Below are 17,383 nucleotides of genomic sequence, written 5' to 3' on the forward strand. Positions count from 1 at the left end.
AAATCTGAATATACCTAGGCATAGCTGAATAATAAGAGTCCTTATTCTTGATTTGATTTATTTATTTTACATTTTGTAACATGGACCCAAAAATAAATAGTACTGCAAATAGTGATTAATTAAAATTTCATCATACCTTTCTCATTTTATCCTTTCAATCACCCTCAACATTATATTCCTTTAATAATATATATTTATACAACTGATTATTTATACAAATGATTATTATCCTGACATTTTTTGAGAGTCTGATCTAGACTGTTCCACTTATAGACATACTCAAACTTTTTAAATTTTCTTGTTTTTATATTTTAATGTTATTTTATTTTTTATTTTATTCATTCATTCATTCATTCATTTTCTTGTCGGCTTATTCCCTTTATTAATCCAGGGTTGCCACAGCAGAATGAACTGCTAACTTATCCAGCAAGATTTTACGCAGCGGATGCCCTTCCAGCTGCAACCCATCTCTGGGAAACATCCACACTCACACTCATACACTACGGACAATTTAGCCTACCCAATTCACCTGTACCGCATGTCTTTGGACTGTGGGGGAAACCGGAGCACCCGAAGAAAACCCACGCTAAGGCAGGGAGAACATGCAAACTCCACACAGAAATGCCAACTGAGCCAAGGTTCGAACCAGCGACCTTTTTGCTATGAGGCGACAGCACTACCTACTGCGCCACCGCCTCGCCTTTTTTTTTTTTGTTAATTTAATTTAATTTAATTTAATTTAATTTAATTTAATTTAATTTAATTTAATTTAATTTAATTTAATTTAATTAATTTAATTTAATTTAATTTAGTTTTAGTTTTAATTTAGTTTAGTTTTAGTTTTGCACTACTGGGCGACCGATGTAAATAGTATGTGTTTGTATATGTGCACTGTATTGCTAGGCTTTTATCAGGTTGTTTCTTTATAATTCTTGTTTGAAATTCAGTACACGTGCTTATCCTTCATGTTAGTATGTACGGCATCATTCAAAACCTGTGATCTCAAATAAATAAATGCGCAAATATATGTGATATAACAAGCGGCTTTTGAATTCAAATTTATAATAAAGCACATGGACTCATCATTTTAGCCTGAAGTCATGATTTGATGAAATTATCATCCGTCTCTGACTATGGTTCCGCCCTGCCTGTGTGCCTGGGGGACAATCATTTGTGTGACGCATTGGCAGGAAATGTGGCTCTGATTTGACCGAATCTACAGTGTCAGATGTTTAATCTCATATATTACGTATTAATATTCATGTGAACAGCATGCAAGAGCTCGTAATTTCAATTTGCTTGGAAAATGACTGTTAAAACTGATTTGGACTAGTGGAGAGTTCAAGGTTAACCGGGAGTAACCTTGAATTTATTGGTTTTAAATTGCAAAATTAAATGTCAACATTTGCTTCTGGTGTTATTAGGTGAGGATATGTAGAGCAGCAGCTTTTGTGAAGGATTTACATTTTGTAAATCCACTTATTAGAGGTAATATTGCTAAAATGACAACAACAGCAAAATGACAATTTTGAAAAGTGTTTGAAGGACTGAAATAAAATATGCATAAAACATATTTTTATTCCAAATTTATTATTAATATGTATTGCTTGTTTTGTTCATTTGAATTAAATCTCTTACGTAATAAATAAAAGTAAATATTACACTAATAAATCAAATTTTATTTACTACAAAATTAGTAAAAATGAATAAAAATAAATACATTTTATAAATGCAATATTTGATATTTAATAAATGTATTTAAAAATAGTACATGTAATAAAAAAGTTTAAATTAAAAACAAAAATGTATACTTCAAAATATGAACAAAGTATCATATTTTTAAATGTATATTTAATATGATGAAGTTCTTGCTTATTGATTTTTTATCTAGCTTCCTATTAAAAATATGTAAAATTATTTAATTAATATTTTATTTTATGTATTATTATTATTTTTATTTGCATTTACTTGAGAAATATCAGCATCAAGATTTAAGATACTTGAGCATCAAAATTTAATACGTTTGTGCTTAAAAGAGGAACAAATATCTGACAGAGGAGTCAGAAAAGAAATACATATATATTAATTTACATATTAACATATTAATTTCTTAAGATTTAATTTTTAAAGGTGCCATATACCGTGCTTGTTTATTAAGTTAAATTGTAATTGTTCTCTGATACCTACATAGTAGGTTTATGGCTTCAGAAAGTAAAAAAAAAAATAAAAAATCTCCAGAAACGATTTTATGAGCTCATTTTTACTCTATAAAGTACCTATAGAATCAGAAGGTCCATGATTGACCATATATGGTCTGTGTCATGAATATTAATGAGCTTCGCTCTGATCCGCAGCTCCTTTACACACAAACACTCAATGTACACTAAACATGGACAAATTTGAACTCAATCAGAGAAGCGTTAACCTGTTTTGCTCACCAGATCTGTTGTGGATAAAGGCTAAATTATATTTAAGCTTGACAAAAGAGAGTGATAGAGATGTATGGGGTTGTATTTAGAATCTATAATCAAAGAAAAAACAGCCAGAAATTAATATCAACCTCTGCATGAACAGATGACAGTTGAGCTGAGTGATTTGACACATTTGTTAAAACATACGCATCAAATTTCAAAATAAACACCATGAACTAGCAAAAGATTCAACTTAACATGCCTCTTCAGAGTGGGGATGAATACATGTATAATTTGTAAATCTTACATTTTCCGTCCTGAGGTGAGTTTAAACATGCCTTGTGCAGTCGTTGCCCAGTAATGCACAGTAAACAATTTGGGGCTTGTGTTTTCAAAATAAAAGTCCCTCATACATAGTAAGTGATATATATGCTTAAAATAATCAAGGGAGGAAAATTATCACTGTTTTCTTACTAGAAAATTTATGGCTTATCAAATGTAGCCTGAGGTGTGCATAATAATAATTTCAGAGCTTTTTTTATGATCTCAGAGCTGCGTATGAGTTGTACTCTCTTGATGACGTCAGCCGCTTGTCCGGATGAATGACCTAAAGTAGGCATACATGCAAATGCAGAGGCCATGGCTCGTAAGTCTCATCACAGTTTGATTTGTCTTCTGATTGGCCCGTTGTCCACTAGTGCTTTATACTTGTGGATTTTAAATGAGAACGAGGAACAGGTAGTGTTTGTGGCGCACAGTCTGCCATTTCCATATGCTTATCTTGTGTTATTATATTATGCCTTGGTATACACAGATTTTCATTATAGGGCACCTTTAAGATTTCTGACTGAAGTCTCAAGTGCATTTATTTTGATTTAAGAACATTTTATTCCTAGTGCTAGAAAATTTGACAAAAATACAGAGTAACATATATCAGATTGTATGTATTTTATTTTCCACTGAAAATCTGTTTACATACAGATTGATGTTTTAGTGGAAAGGCTGTGATTTGGAACCAATCTAGTCTGTAATGATTCCAATTAGCTTAATATGCTAGCAACGGAAGTCGATGAGAAGTTGTCATATATAGCTAAGTAAATGTGTGTTTATGTTATGATCTGAAAAGCGACCTTAAGCTGCCAATTGTCCTCGACCAGCAAAAGTCAATTAGGGCCTCATTAAAGAAAGGAATTAGTTGTTATAGATTTGATAGGAGAGGTATGTGTGTAGCGTTAGCGATCTAGCGGCAGGGAGGGCCATCGCTTGCTCCTAGGGGAAATGAGAGGATGTCTACAACAGACCAGCAGTTAATGGATTCTGTTTAGTCTTGATAATGTCTGATAATTAGTTAATCAAAGGCAGCGCCTACCCACGCGTGTTAGCTTCTTTTACATTAGCAGCTTTGTGCGAGAAACAGGTCAGCGAGCGACTGTTCGTGACAGACAATAGAAAGCGGTTCTTTATTCCCGTTTGGAGCGCTTTCCGAATGAATTGCTTTCAATTTCTGTTAATTATGCGCAAAAGGCTCTTTGTTTGTGTTACTCTGGATCGTTTTCATCAATTCGGTTTAATGCGGATCAGTTGCAGGCGACGGCATTTTAAAGTTTGATCCAAGTTTCCTCATGTGTTTACACGCCGTTTGACCACACTGACATTTATGGCTGAACGGCCAATGAAAAAACACAGTGGGCATTGACAAACTGTCCGCTAGTCCCTGGATCCCGCCACTGTTCCATGAGTAATATGCTGTTTTCTCTGCAATCAATTAGTAAGCCTTCATTAGCAGGGCCATCCGTTATGTGATCCTGACAGGGAGAGGACAGACTGTGTGTTCAGGACAGGACTGTTGATTATGGCGTGTGATAAAACACACTCAGCTTTCAGGCTCTGTATGATTATTGTGTTTTAGTTGAACGCAGATAATTGGGGCTTTGTTTGTGAATCCCAGAGTACACTTTATGTTTTGTATCCTATATCCATAGTCAAGCATACAAGCTTCACAACAAAACTGTTCCCCAATGGCCAATCAAAAATAACCCAACAATGTCAAGACTCATAATATGACACTGCCAAATTTTTACATCACTGTATGCATTGTATATGGGTTCTTCTTTAAAAGTAAATCTATAGTAGTAATTATAAAGATTGAACCACAAACTAGTAAAATTAATATTAAATTTAAGAAATACAAATCCTGCCTTCAGTTACAATGAAGACAAAAACCTTATGTGATTCATCATCCTAGCACATGGTAGAGTAAAATATTTAAATGCAACCATTTAGGTATAATAATTACAATATGTCAGATCTTTAACTCGTGGAATAAAAACATACCTTCATCATGCGGTTCACAGTAGTCAGGCAACCATGGTTCTGCTGATTCTGCACCATGGTTGTAATTTCCCAATAAATTAAATTTTCTTTTCTTTTTTCATTGATGTTTTAAAAAGTCTTTGCTAAAGTATTGTATCACAAAAACTTGTCGACTATGCTGGTATATGAAAAACATGACACAAAGATTCAATACCGTGGATTTAACAGCTTTAATAATGACACATAATTAAAAAATGATACCGATATTGTCGCTAGTTTGTCGCATAACCGTAAAATTATAAATATACAAACATTTGACAGTCTAACATGACCACAGACATACAATTCACATTGCTTTACGTTAGTGGGCGGAGCTAAAAAATCTATTTTGGTGCATTTTTGATTGCAGCAGGTCTCTGATTGGTGGATTTTTTTTTCTTTACTGCATCATGGGTAATGTAGTTTTCCTATATGACAAAAATGAGAAAAAAAGATTTAATACTCTTTTTAAGCATTAATGATGATTTTAAAGCATTAATGATGACACAACCAGATTTTAAAAACAATACAGATATTGTCGCTGGTTTGTCGCGCAACAGTAAAAATATGCATGTATAAATATTTGACAGTATAACATGACCATGATTATGCAATTTGCTTTGCTTTACGTTAGTGGGCGGAGATAAAAATTGATTTTTTTGTTGCATTTTAATTGCTTCAGATCTTTGATTGGTGAATTTTTTTTCTTAACTGCATCATGGGTAATGTAGCTTGTCTATATGAAAAAAATAGACACACAGACAGAGATTCAATAGTCTGGATTTGAATGCTTTAATGATAACACAACCCGATTTTAAAACGATACCAATATCATCACCAGTTTGTCGCGCAACAGTAAAAATATGCATATACAATTATTTGACAATATAACATGACCAAAATTACACAATTAGCTTTGCTTCACATTAGTGGGTGGAGCTAAAAGTTTATTTTGGTGCGTTTTGATTGCTGCAGGTCTCTGATTGATGGATTTTTATTTTATTTTATTTATTTTTTTACTGCATCATGGGTAATGTAGTTTCTATATATGAAAAAATAAGACAAAAAGATTCAATAGTCTGGATTTTAAAGCTTTAATGATAACAGAAACCGATTTTAAAACGATACCAATATCATCACCAGTTTGTCGCGCAACAGTAAAAATATGCATATACAAATATTTGACAGTATAACATGACCACGATTATACAATTTGCTTTGCTTTACGTTAGTGGGCGGAGCTAAAAATGTATTTTGGTGCGTTTTGATTGCAGCAGGTCTCTGATTGGTGGAATTTCTTTTCTTTACTGCATCATGGGTACTGTAGTTTACCGATATGGATGAAATGAATGTTGAGTTTCACATCCCCATCCAATTATTGTACTCTATATCTTACTTGATGTTGTCCTCAATGGTTAGTGTGATTTCACTAAGTAGGACATGTTCCTGGAACAACATTCCAATCAGCCAATCAGATTTAAGGATACGTATACAGTTTATGCTATGTTTAGGTTTACAGTTAAACTTATGTGCCTCTTATTGTTATCCAGCTATTAATCCCCTCTGAATTTGGGAATTATTTACAGTTAGGGTTAGGGTAGGGATTAAGTATGCCTAAACCTAACCAGTTCCAGTCAACATAGATTTTAATCCAGCATCTCATCCTACACTAACAAAAAGATTCATTGGACTACATTTTTTAAGGTAAGTGGTTTCAAGCAATTTATATGGGCTGAAATTAAACAAACAAATAAAGTTTTGTAATGTTCAACTTAATTTGTTTAGGTTTAGCCCATGTAAATTGTTTTCTCACCTTAAAAATCATGAATCAATCCAATGAATCCAATCAATACAGGCTTCCATATGGTGCTACATATTCCTCTATGCATTACACTATAAGTATACTGTCAGATGAACGTGTCTGGTCAAACTTTGAAAGATCCACAGATCACCCTAAAAGCAATAAAATTCAACACTCTTCTGCGACAACTCAGAATTGATGTCCCGAAACGTTCGACCTTCACGTTCTCCGTTTGATGAGTACAGTACGTGCGGAGCAAGCGTCTGTGAGCAACGGTTATGATTAGAGGCCCATGGAGATTAAAAGCGCCACATATTGGATCTCCTCATGATGGATGAGAGGATCAATTAAACAATATGAAATGTGTTCTGCTGGTGACATGCTCATTAGGGACATACTGGAAGAGGGAGGGAGGACTGGAGGATATTTCTCCTCTTTCTCATCATTCTCTCGCTTTTCGCGTCACTCCGGTGATTGAGAGAGGATAAATAACGGCACAATCGATGAGGGCACAGATTTATTTACTTGTTTGTAGGGGAATTTAGAGCCAGCCGTCACACCATGACAAGTTTCATTAATTTTTGCTTAGCATGGGAACGGTTAAAAATGTATTCCTTCAAAGTCTAAACACCATTTTTCAGTCCGTAAGAGAGAAAGTCTTTAGCTTCTAGCAAATGTGTTTTGCAGTGTGAGAAGAGGGATAATTTGATTCTTATAAATCTATAGAAATGAGAAAACAAGTTGAATTAGGTTTGTAATTCCTAAAGGAAATAAAAGCGTTTAAAAAAAATTGTGTAAACCAGTTAAAAAGTCTGTAATAGTGTTGAAAGTTTTGGGTTTACTGCACAGAAAATAAAATAAAATAAAATAAAATAAAATAAAATAAAATTAAAGTAAAGTAAAGTAAAGTAAAGTAAAGTAAAGTAAAGTAAAGTAAAGTAAAGTAAAGTAAAGTAAAATAAATTAAAGTAAAGTAAAGTAAAGTAAATTTAAGTTAAGTTAAGTAAATTAAATTAAATTAAATTAAATTAAATTAAATTAAATTAAATTAAATTAAATTAAATTAAATTAAATTAAATTAAATTAAATTAAATTAATATTTTAATAAGTTAAGGTGAGGGAAAAAAAGTAAGTCAAAATTAACTAATTAATTTTGACAAAATATTACCGGCCACTTTATTAGGGACATCTCACTAGTACCAGGTTGGACCCACTTTTGCTTTCTGAACTGCCTTACTCCTTCATGGCATAGTCAACAAGGTACTGGAAATATTCCTTAACTGCATCAAACAGTTGCTGCAGATTTATCGGCTGCACATTCATGATCCACCACATACCAAAGGTGCTCTATTGAATTGAGAGCTGGTGACTGTGGAGGCCATTTGAAGGCCCTATCATCCGAATGTCTCAGCAGAAATCAAGACTCATCAGACCAGGCATCCTTTTCCAATCTTCTATTGTACAATTTTGTTGAGCCTGTGCGAATTGTAGCCTCAGTTTCCTGGTCTTAGCTGCTGTCTCTTCTGCAGCTGTAGCCCATCCGCCTCAAGGTTATCACACTGCAAAGAAATATATTTCTTATCTTTTTTCTTATTCAGCAACAGCGTGGTATTATTAAATTTTATGTGTTTTGTTTTATATTACACACACAAACTGTAGCACCCCCCCCCCCCCCCCCCCAAGGTTACGATTTTTTATCCCCGTGCCCAAATATGCCTATTTTCATGCTACACGCCAGTATAAAACAAGAATAGCCTCGACGACTTGTGTCATTCATTAATCATCATTAATGTCATTCATCATTAATGTTATTCTTCTATATTAAATAGTACATGTCACAAAGTAAGTGTTAGACCAAATGTAGTATGTGTATACAGTGTGTGATTTTGAATATATTTCATGTCTTTAAAATTAGTTGTAGCTTTATGCTAAGCCATAGAATATGTAAAAGTGTTAGAGCCATGAGTGTATTCTGGAGAGACAAATGCTGACAGGAATACGACATGATTGAAAATGACAGCGTCCGACTGAATCCCTCCTGTCTTTCCATCCCTTGTGTCCCCATGTCAGAAATCTCTCTTTCTGTCCTCTAAATATGACACGCCTCTCTTTTGCCTCCTCTGTACAATTCCTCATTAACCAGTCATTATTATTTTTTTCTCCGCACTGATTGAAACATCCTAAGCGGAATCAGAAATGTGTACAGTACATGCAAATATCTCAAATCCCGGACAACAATAAAACACAATTATGCTAATTGCTATTGTTTGGGTTTGCTCAGATTCACCATGTACAGTTGTGGCTTCAATAGCGTGTGTGGTTTTGTGTAAATGTTTGCGCTCCACTGTTTTCCCTTTGTTCTTTCTTTATCTCCTCACTCATCTCTCGCAATTGCAAAACGCAGGGAAAATCACACATAAAAACCGTCTCAGATCTCAAATTCACTCAGTTGGTAATCTCTGAAGTGCGCTCTGTTCTCAGCAGGGTTTCGTAGTGTACTTGAGCCTACACGCATAAAAGATGAGGAAGAATTCATACAGAATGTAAAGCTAATAGGGCTGTGCATTATGAGGATATGTTGAATATGCAAAAGTGCAAAAATCATTCATATTATGCTCTTGTTTATATTGTGGCGTCACATAATACTTCATTTATGAATTCATTTTCATATTTTATTTTTCATTTAATGCTGGGAAACATGAACAACAGCTTTGTGAGAAAGTCGCAATCTTGAAAATACAATGTTTTTGCACTACCTGACAAAATATCTAAGTTTTTGAAGCAACAAATAATAACTTGACTTCTAGCTGATCGATTGGTATCAGAAGTGGCTTATGTGAAAGGCAAAGGCCTCTAGATTACGTTTATTTTACCTAAATAAAATATTGATTTTTAATTATTTAATTAGGACAGTAGGTCTGACTTTGCTTAGACAAATGTCTTTTCACTTAACAGAATGAACTATACTGAATGTACAGTATAGAATATAAAGTCATAATGCAGTGGAAAAAGAGTAAATATTGTGTGTGACTCCCATGAGCTTGAACGACTGCATCCATACATCTCTGCAATGACTCAAATAACTTATTAATGAAGACATCTGGAATGGCAGAGAAAGCGTTCTTGCAGGACTCCCAGAGTTCATCAAGATTATTTGGATTCATTTAGTGCCTCCTCCTTTTTACCCTAGACATACTCAATAATATTCATGTCTTGTGACTGGGCTGGCCAATCCTAGAGCATCTTGTCCTTCTTTGCTTTCAAGAACTTTGATGTGGAGACTAAAGTATGACAAGGAGCGCTATCCTGCTGAATAATTTGCCCTCTCATGTGGTTTGTAATGTAATGGGCAGCACAAATGTCTTGTTACTTCAGGCTGATGATGTTGCCATCCACTCTGCAGATCTCTTGCACACCCCCATACTGAATGTAACCCCAAACCATGATTTTTTCCTTCACCAAACTTGACTGATTTCTGTGCGAATCTTGGGTCCTTGCGGATTCCAATAGGTTATCTTCAGTATTTGTGATGACTGCAATTCAACAGATGAAGTGTTTTATGTTTGATTAATATTTAATCCATGTTTCTACATTTTTAATCAAACACTTGCCCTAACGTTAAATAAAGTAAAAAATATGGGTATGTTTCTGTGTATACGGTATCATTTAAAATGTAGAAAGATATAATCCTTGTGGTCATTCATTCATTCATTTTCTTGTCGGCTTAGTCCCTTTATTAATCCGGGGTCGCCACAGCGGAATGAACCGCCAACTTATCCAGCAAGTTTTTACACAGCGGATGCCCTTCCAGCCGCAACCCATCTCTGGGAAACATCCACACACACATTCACACACTATGGACAATTTAGCTTACCCAATTCACCTGTACCGGATGTCTTTGGACTGTGTGGGAAACCGGAGCACCCGGAGGAAACCCACGCAAAGGCAGGGAGAACATGCAAACTCCACACAGAAACGCCAACTGAGCCGAGGTTCGAACCAGCGACTCAGCGACTTTCTTGCTGTGAGGCGACAGCACTACCTACTGCGCCACTGCCTCGCCCCCCCTTGTGGTCAATGTATTGAAATTATTTCCTGATTTACAGAATGGTACTATATTGAGATATATGTATTGTTATCAGTATATGAGATAACTTTTATTGTAATATGAGATTTTGTTTCATATTTCCCAGTCTAGTTGATGATATCTTTATTAACAGGCTGTGTTTGTCTTAAAAAGTTGGTCTGTGCGAGCTTTCCATTCTAAAAATCCTAATTCAGTGTTCATCTGAGATGCCAAACCTTTTAATGTTACTAACACATGAATGCAAATCCAATCCAACATACAATTAACACAGTGCTCTGCCTATTAACTCCTACATATTAATGAATTAGCATGAAGCCCCGCCTATTAACCCTACATATTCATGAATTAACATGTGCATATTAATGCGTCTTGGTTTGCAAGGTGCTAGATGGGCACGTGCTGGTTTTCGGCAGTATTGTCTCATTGTCGGTGTCTGGCACCATCTCCACACCCTTCATGCCAATAGAAACCCCTCCACCCTGAGTGATAGAGTGTGTGTCTATGTGTGAAACTGGAAGGAGGGGGGGGACCCCCGTTTACAGATGGGCTGCACAGACGGACAGTCGGCATTGTGGGCCAAGCTGGATGACACCTCTTCCGAATGCAGATGCCACCGCAACTGGAAAGCGTGAAGATGAGTCCGATGTGCACAAGGGTGGAAGGACTTTCAGGAGGACATTATGGAGGCATTATGGGGATGTTTATGGAGCAGATGTTAGGGTCTCTGCATTTGACATCTGGACTTTTATGAGGATGGTGAAGGCCAATGTAATCACACTGGAGAGGTTGTTTTGAGAGCCCAGATGTTTGTCCGGCAATGTTGCCAGAGGTGTTATTTGCGTGTAAGTGTGTGTCTGCTGTTTCTCTTGCAGTAATTTTGCTTTGTTGCATGATTGCTTTTCCCTTGGTCAATCTAAAACCTTTACAAAGAGCAAGTGGACACAATATTGCAGCCTTCTCTGGACAACTCATCCTGAGTTTATTTTGATGGCGAGGTGTTGCTGCTTTGTTTGTTTGCTTGCTTGCATGCTTGGTTTCTTTTCTTTTTTCTTTCTAGGCTCAAACCTAGTTTGTCCACAGAGAATCAGGGCTTTGATATAATGTGCTTAGCAAGCTTTTTCACAGCGTAGTGTCACTATCACTATGTTGGGGTGCTAGGACTCACACTTACCACAAGAAGACCTTCCCCCTGATGGCTCACTAGCACCTTTTCCAGCAGATATCCCATTCTCTTCTATTAAAGGTGCTTTTCCATTGCATTGCATGGTTCACTTTTGCAAGCTTTTCCACTGCATTCTGTACCAAGTACCTGATACTTTTGAGTACCACTTTGAGTAAGATTCTAAGCAAGCCGTACCCCAGCCGGCATTTCAACGGTGATTCAACGTTGAATCAACGTCAGGTCTATGGTTGGATCAACGTTGAATTACCTTTCGATTTTGCAAATTGGATCAACGTTTATATAGTGACGTTGTTTCACCGTCGGACCACCACCGGTGATTCACCGTTGAAATCACAACGTTGTTTCACTCTTACCTTCTTTATGGGTGAATTGTGGTCGTTTTGTAGACGTTGAATGAAGGTTGAATTACCTTTCGATTTTGCAAATTGGATCAACGTTGATACCGTGACGTTGTTTCACCGTCATACATTTCAACGTAAGTTAAATAGAAATTACATACAACGCAAAGTCCATAAATATAGCAAACAAATTTTTACTAACAAAAAATACACGACACAAATACACAACTTAGTCTGTGTATCAATTTATTTAATACACACCTCATTTCATTTATTCTAAATATACAGCAACATTTACAGCATACATAGTTCATTAAAACCATGCAGGTTACTATACATGCTGTACACTCAAATACAGAAAAAAGGCATACAATTAAATAGTCACTTTTTAATTAGGTTTCATGAATTAAAGTTAATGTTTACTAACATGAACAAAGAACAAATACTTGTACAGCATTTATTAATCATTTAATTAATTGAAATATGTCCCGATGCTATTAAAATCAAAATGTATGCTTGTTAACATTAATGCACTGAGCTGACATGAACTGTACTTTCTTTATATGAAAGATGCTTCATTGCTCTTTGTTCATGTTAGTAAATACATTAACACTTACTAATACAACCTTATTGTAAAGTGTTACCGTCTTCAGAAAGACAGATACTAACTAAATTAAACTAAGTAACTAAACTACGCTTCAACCATCACAGTCTCCAAAATACAATTCTGTTTACAAAATACCCACTTTTAAAGTGGCTGCAGTAAAAAAATAAAATAAAAAACATCACTCACAACTAAGAATCACAAGTGAAATACATTACATCTGTTTGAGGTTTTATAGGTTGAGAGAAACACTTGAGGTAAAAGATGGCACTGGGGACAAAAAATCAAGTGTAAAACACTAAAACATCTATATCAGTCTAGCACTTAAATACATATTTATTTCTCAAACACCAGGTGAGTTTCCTACAAAATCAATAATGAGGTTTGCTATTCCAATTCATTGTAAATGAATGGCTTCACTTTCACAATAGTGAAAACTCATGCTATAATCTAAACCTGACATTACTGCTTCACTTTGCAGGTCTGCATGCTAAATATTTATTTATTTATTTATTTTTTTGTATAAAGTAAATCTATTGTGTTTAGCATTACTGCAGCAAAACTGAGCACCTGTGACAGTGGAACATGTAGACAAATATTTCAGTAAATCATCAAGAAAATGTGTAAAATATATGGTTTGATTCTCTCTCACAAACACAACAGTAAAAGCAATTTGTTATTCCATTATTATTATTAGTATCATAAAAATTGCATGTTCACATGGGTCTTATAATAATGGCTCACATTTGTGAATGTAGGACCACTATTTCACTATTACATGTCACATTAAGTGTTCATATAGGTTCTGTTATTAATTACTTGTGTCACCCCAGAGACTTGTTAATCTTCAGAACACAAACTAAAATATTTTAGATTAAATGCTCCTCATCCTCTACAGACAGCAATGGTCCCAAGATGGTCATTGTCAAGATAAGGCACAAAACACATTGTCAAAACGTTCCATGTGACTTCAGTGATTTCAACTGTGAACATACCAAGCTCCAACAACACTTTAGTGAGGCAAAACAAAACAGTAAATACAAATGTGTTTGCGTATATCTCTCCCCCATCAGATCAGCGTGTGTGTTTACTACGAGTAGTATGCACACACCATGACCTGTTGTGGCAAAGGCAAACAAGTTATTTTTACAGTACTTACTGTGATTTAACCTTTATGACAAATGTACTGGACCTGTTACTATACCTGATATATCACTATCTTTTATGAACACAAATTTCACTGTAACGGGTGCTGTTGTTTTGCTCCAGTTACACCTTTAGAGAACACCATACTAGTCAGACATCCATACAAAAGCAGAGAGTTTGGTCTTGTGTAGCAGAACTGCAATAGATGTCTGTCTGTCTAGGCTGACACTGGTTTAGGCCATCAGTATGTCCTTGATGCCCTCAAATGGAGCTTCCAGAAAACCTGCAATAAATGAAATATGAGGTTACAACTAAGTTGGTATCAGCTATTATACAAAGTGAAATTCAAATATTTATTTTTTATTGAATCCAAATTTGTCCTATAATATCGCCACACTCAATAATTTTGACTCATACATCTGAATATTCCTAACTAAGAGAAGTGAAGAATTAGGTGTGATGTCGTCAGGAAGCCCTTCGCCACCACCGGTGCCAGCATTTCCAGAATTCAAATTTCAGATTCTCGAAAAAATTGCTTTTTTTCTTCTTTTTTTTAACAAAGGCTGCAGTAAAGAATCATGAAACATTCAACACATCTAATAATTACAAGTTGTTGTAAACCATTACATGTACTGTAAAAGCTGTTTAAAGCTTTTTAGACATGGTTGAGAAAAACTCTAGAAGGAGTAGCACTTCTGTAAAAGTCTGCATGTAGGACAGAGAATAAAAGGGATAGTTAAAAATTTGTATTCTGTCGTCATTTACTGACCACGTTGAACACAAAAGAAGATATTTTGAAGAAAGCTGCAAATCTATTTAACCATTGACTTCTATAGTATTTTTTTCTACTATGGAGGTCAATGTTTACAGGTTTTTAGTTTTTTTCAGAATAGCCTCTTTTGTGTTCAACAAAATAAACTCATAATGGTTTTAAACCATTTGGGGAGTAAAATGTGAGTAAATTTTCATTCTTGGGTGAACTATCCCTTTCAGTTGGAAAACACCAGAATTCTTAAGTAGACCCTTTTCGCAAGACAGATGATGCATTTCATTTGTCATCTTAATCCTCAAGTTTTTAATATTTAGATTTATTTAAATAGCATGTTTATTTATTTGTTTTAATGACATTTATTAAAACAACTTCTCAATGACATCACATGTACTGGACCTGCTACACATGTATCACTATTTTTTTGAATACAAATTTCACTGTAACGGGTGCTGTTGTTTTGCTCCAGTAATACCTTTAGAGAACACAGTAGTAGTCAAGACATCCATACAAAAGCCTTGGCGTGGAGTAGCAGAACTGCAGTCTGTCCAGGCTGACACAGGTTTAGGCCATCTGCGTGTTCTTGATGCCCTCAACTGGACCTTCCAGAAAACTCAGAAAGTTAAAACCCATTACACCTTTTATCTGCTACTATACAAGTGTAATTTAAGCATTAATTTCTCACTAAATACATATTTGTTCCCCAATACTGTCACATATATAACATCACAACATGATTTCACAATAATATCAATATAACAATATAATATCACAACATAGCCTAACAATCAATAAACAAACAGATTAGAAAGAGAATATCACCAACCAAAGCACCAAGAAGATTTAACAGATAGTTAAAGGTAAAGTAAACTTACATGGACAAAGCCTTTTCCATTCAATGCTGTGCAAGTTAGTGCGTCTCTGGAGTAAGTTACATGTCTAAAAGCAAAAACAACAACAACAGTGAAACGACAGCAGTTAACTTTGTAATAATAACACTAATAATACAGCGTTTAAAATGGATATTGTTTTATAACGTTGCTCAGTAACTTTAAACTGCGTTTGGAGTTTATCGCTTTGAATTTGCCATAAAAACGCTCATTTAGACTAACGTTAAACATGTGACATTACCTCGAGGTTAGCTGCGCGTCACCGGAGCGCAAACAAGACTAAAAACAAACTGGAAAGTTTTAAATGCTTCAAAATTCGAAACACTACACCTCAAAAGTCACGTTTAAGATACACTGACAAAATCGGGGGGTAAATAAAACGTTAAAGCATCTAAAAATACGCTTACCTCGGAATTCTGCTGCACTGCAGGTCAGGTGTTCGTAATTAAGTGAAGTGAAGCGCTGCGCGTGGCCGCGTGCGCGGAGTCCTCCAATACCATGGTAACCAAACATGTTGAATATTGGGTGAAGCCATGACGTTAATTCAACATACAGATCATGATAAAAAAATGTCAACGTTGATTTGTACAAGGATTTCTGTAACTTTTTTCAACCATTTATCATTCAACATTGTTTCAACATTAAAGCAACAACTGACATATTTTCAACCACATTTCAACGTTGAAGCCTTGTCATGTGCAGGCTGTTTTTCAACCATTCAACATTAAACGTTCTATCAACATTATTTCAACGTTCAAAACACAACTGACCTTATTTCAACCATATTTCAACGTTGAAGGTCGGTCGTGTGCCGGCTGGGACTATTACCCAAATGTGACGTATGCGTACTACTGATCACCAATTGGTTAGAGCAGAGATGCCCCAAAGTAGGGCCTGTTGACCCATTGTAATCTCTGATTTGGCCCCGATCCCATCTGAGAGGAGAGTGAGGCCCCGTTTACACTCGTGCGTTTACACTTGTGCAAAAACGATCCGCGTCCACACTCGCGTTTCACCTAGCATTTCTGAACATATCTCCGTCCACACTACGCCACCAAAAACGTATATCACATGACCATTCGCGCACTCTGGGCATGCGCATTCTAGCGAATATATGCCGCTGCTGTAGTAAAAAAGGCAGAGTTCAACTGCACAGTGGCACCTAAAATTCCCTAAAACTAAAATTTGTTTACAATAAAGGCTGGTCTGTTGTCTTCTGGTAGCATTAAAGCCATGTGTTATAGTCATGTGATAGGGGCTTGACGAATAAGGGAAGGATACGTAATGACACAAAAGCCCCAATCAGCTAGCGAATCCCGGCAGCCATGCCTCCGTTTTCAGATGTCTCCGTTTTCCTTCATCCACACTGAGACGGAGCAGCAGCGTTTAGGAATGAAAACAGGCTTTCCAGCGTTTCCAAAACGCTCCGTTTTCGGCGCTCGAAAACTCCGGCGTAGTGTGGACGGATGGCGAAACCGTAGCAAAACTTATGCGTTTTCTAACTAAAACGTAAACGGAGCCTGAGAATGATGGATCCTCTGTTTTAATTTGCCGTAAACTTTTTATTGTTGAGCTACAAAAAAAAGCAAACTGAAATTAAATGTTTTAATTAAATGGAACCCACAAAGCAAAATTTCTCTGACCCAGCTCTGGCCCACACAATCAGGTTTTGCTTGGCCCACATGTTGCAGTGAATTACGGTACAGGACTGTTCCAAATCTGGCTTCCAGACAAGAGCCAAACACGAACCCCATCTGGGCCAAGTCTCAGTCAAGTTAATAACTCATAACTGGGTCTGAACT

General features: G+C 35.8%; 1 protein-coding gene and 1 long non-coding RNA gene across 12 annotated transcripts in view; one reads left to right on the forward strand and one right to left on the reverse strand.

Moving 5' to 3' along the window:
• robo2 (roundabout, axon guidance receptor, homolog 2 (Drosophila)) overlaps positions 1-17,383 on the forward strand; it is an 866,533-nt gene that overhangs the window by 567,751 nt on the left and 281,399 nt on the right.
• LOC137487783 (uncharacterized) lies at positions 12,407-16,397 on the reverse strand. Its single transcript, XR_011006511.2, has 5 exons — positions 16,352-16,397; positions 15,989-16,069; positions 15,567-15,630; positions 15,167-15,293; positions 12,407-14,205 (listed from the first exon to the last, which is right to left on the reverse strand). It is a non-coding gene; the product is annotated as an uncharacterized lncRNA (long non-coding RNA).

This window comes from Danio rerio, chromosome 15 (genome assembly GCF_049306965.1).
Source record: "Danio rerio strain Tuebingen ecotype United States chromosome 15, GRCz12tu, whole genome shotgun sequence".
Lineage (NCBI taxonomy): Eukaryota > Metazoa > Chordata > Actinopteri > Cypriniformes > Danionidae > Danio > Danio rerio.